Genomic DNA, 3,569 nt, shown 5'->3' on the forward strand with positions numbered 1-3,569 from the left:
GGTTTCTCTGTTGCTTTGGAACTTGTCCTGGAACTCACTTTGCAGACTAGGCTGGCCTCGAACTCACAGAAATCCGCCTACCTGTCTCCCAAGTGCTGGGATTAAAGGTATGCACCACCACCGCCTGCCTTAATTTCTCAATTTTCTTACCTGGATTTCTGGACCAGCCTCCCTCAGCCTCTTTGATGATACCTTTCTCCCCACCATGGATGAGGGTTCCTGCAAAGGACCAGGTGTGGCCAGAAAGGGATGTGCACCATGTGGCCTTCCTGTGGCTGCACCATAGGGCAGAAAGGGTCAGAGAAAGAACATCCTGGCCCTGAGAACAGAGCCAAGGAAACAAACCCTGCCTCTAACCAACTCAGGACTTGGAATCCAACCAATCCCTGAGAACGAGATCCAACCAATCTCTGTGTTTTTCCCAAATTCAGGACTTGAGGTCCTACCAATCCCAATCCCCACCCTATATAAGCCCAGTGCCTGTTCAGTTGGGAGCTGCCTTTTTCCACCCTGGCAGAAGCAGCCACCCTCCTGGATTCCTCCCTCCCAATAATTTCTCGAGTGAGGCATACCCTGTGGCTGTGGTATTCCCTGGCTCCCAACTCCATCAAACAGAGATGCTTCAACAACTTCACTGGGAAAAGCCTCCCCTGCAGGAGCAGAGTCCTTACATTTGCATTAGGGAAACCTTTCCTGGAGCAAGGGCCTGTGACACTCTGCTGGGGAGCCGTCCCTGCGGGAACAGAGCTGCACCACTTGCACTGGGCTACCTTTCCCTTCAGGGCTGTAGGTTTCCCTGGCTTACTACAGCCCGGGTACCTGTCTACCAGAGCTGTAACTCAGCACGCACAGCCCCTCAGGCTGCAGATGCCTGGCATTGTTCCTCTATAATACATTTCTTTGTCTTATTTCTCCCCCAGGAGTCTGTATGTGCTGTTTAAGGGTTCCTTGTATTGGTTAATTTGTTTACTCTGCTTTGGCCTCTTTTACGATTTTTTGGGGGTAGGTACAGGGGTGATGTTTTTCTTCTCTCTCCTACATCTTCAAGAGCTGAGGGCCTGTTGTCTTTGTGGTTCTTTGGCTCATTCCCACCACACCTCAAGTTCTCCGTTTCCTTCATCACCAGCCGAGTCTTCTCTTCAGGGCGTTTAGAGCAGACACTTTTCTTACCACAGATGCTGTTGTTTCTTCCCGACGCTTCCTGATAGCCTCCATCTCGCTCTACAACCCCACCTACTCACACATGCTGTCCACCCATCTGCTCTGTCCAGTCGTCTGTCTCTCAGCAGCGAGTTTTTCATTTGATATTGTGCCACTTTTGACTGAATGCCAGACGCGTGAAGAAGACTGGAGAAGTACTTATACCTTCATTTCTGCTGATCCACCGGCGAGAGGTGGAGTTAACCTAGTTGTGAATTGAGGTGGGCTGGGGTTGCTGCCTTGTTTACTCTCAGGGCCCCACTGGCTTCATATTCCCTTAGTGATGCTGGGCTCTGGATGGCAACTGAGTTCAGGATGCTCCTGTTCTACCTCAGCTTTATGCTTCTCCTGTTTCTGGCCCTCCCTGGGTTTCAGGTGATGACTGTTGTCATGGTAATGGGACGGGGAGTGTCTACAGGAGTTTCTAATGCATTGCCATGCTCTCAGGCTGAGATAGTTCAGGTGCTCTCAGACCCTGGACAGAGAAATCTTCACTAACACCTCGACACCTCTTCCCCCAACAGGGGGAGCCCTGTCATGCCTTGGGACAGCCTCTGCCACTCAGCCACAGTGGAGGATACTTCGTTCCTCTTCCTCCAACCCCAGTGGTTCTTGGCCTGTACTCCAGGCCAACCAGCTTTGCCGCCTTTTACCCAGCAGCTCCTGGAGTCTGGGGGGCTTTGCACATTTTCTACCACAGTGGCTGTTCTCCCTGACCTGAGGCCTGTTGCTGAGGCCCTCTGGTCTCTGTGCCCATGTGAAGGGAAGCTGCTCAAGCCCGTGGTATCTGTTCCACATTAGCGCTGCTCTCCTCGAGTGACCGGATGCCTTGAGACCAGCTGGGTCTCCACGATGAGATGCTGCTGGGAATTGAGTGGCATCAGCCCCACCGCTCCCATCGTTTTGTCTGGTGGAATCTGGGTATTGGGGCTCTAAAGTAAATCAAACAGCACTCGGCAATAGAAGTTGCACCCTCATACACCACCATTCTGCCAACTCTGCACCAGTCTGCCAGAGGAGAGTGCAACGGCTTCTGTTCCCATCGCCTCACCTGCTAGCTGGACTCAGGGAGAACTGATAAGTGGAAGTGATGGGATGTCTACGGCAGGCTTCATGCTGTAACTAGAAACCATTACCTAATGCTGGTGCCTCACAAGCCAGTGCAGCATCGGGTCGAGAACTCAGGTGATTACGAAACCTGATCAATATTAGAATTAGAAACGAACTCAAACTTGTTCTTATTTCTCTTAAAAAAAATGATTTTGTTTAAATGGGCTTTAAAGAAACATTTGCTTTTTGTGGCTTTTACATCACACATCTCGATCCCATGCATCTCCCTGTCCCTTTGTATCTGCCCTTTAAATGGGCTTTAAACAATTATTTTTATGTTCATTGGTGTTTTGCCTGCATGTATGTCTGTGTGAGGGTGTCAGAAGTCCTGAAATTGGGAGTCAGGTGTGAGTCACCATATATATGCTGGGAACTGAATCCAGGTCCTCAGAATGGCAACTAGTACTCTTAACTGCTGAGCCATCTCTCCAGCCCCCCTCCTTTTTGGGGGGTTAGGGCTGGGGATTGAACCCACGTTACGCATACTAATGCACTTGCTCTACTACTTTGAGTGTTAATCTGAGTCTTAGACCCTGAGGGCAGAGAAATTTTCCACCTGTGGTACCTAGCAGCTGTCCCATTTAATCTGTCAAAACTGCTACACAGTGAGGTCAAGGACCAACTTTGGACCCTAAGGGGCACATTTCTCTGGACCATTTTGATAAAAAAAAGCATCCAAACAAGGAGGGCCAGAATTTCAGATCTCACTGGTTTCTGAGACAAAGGTCTGATCCAACCAGGTGAGCTCTGACCACCTGAGGCTGGGATAGGGAAGAGGCATCAGCACCCACCCACACACCTCTGCTGGGGAGTGTTCCTGTCTCACTAATCCTCCTGCCCACAGAAGGCGGCTGTGTTTGTTTTGTGTTTTGAGTCAGGGTCTCACTGTGTAACTCTGGCTAACTTGGGACTCACTATGCAGAGCAGGCAGAGATCTGTCTGCCTCTGCCTCTCAAGTGCAGGGATTAAAGTGTGGCCCTATGCCTGGCAGATAGGAGGGTTAAGCAGCTGATTCATTACAGAACAGGTGGAGCACATGATATCTCTACCCACAGGAAACCCATGGCTAGCTGCTACCAACCCTGTGGCTGCCTGTGTTGGTAACAGGGTCAGCAGTCAGTTCCAGAAGAAAATGCAGCTTTATTATGATATAGGAAAGACTAAAAGTCATCAGGGAGGAGACAGTCAAGCCCCTCAAAATGACAGGGGAGAAAGTGACAAATGTCTTGGTAATAAAATTTCTAACCACAATACAATCA

Source organism: Chionomys nivalis, chromosome 7 (assembly GCF_950005125.1).
Source record: "Chionomys nivalis chromosome 7, mChiNiv1.1, whole genome shotgun sequence".
NCBI classification, from domain to species: Eukaryota; Metazoa; Chordata; class Mammalia; order Rodentia; family Cricetidae; genus Chionomys; species Chionomys nivalis.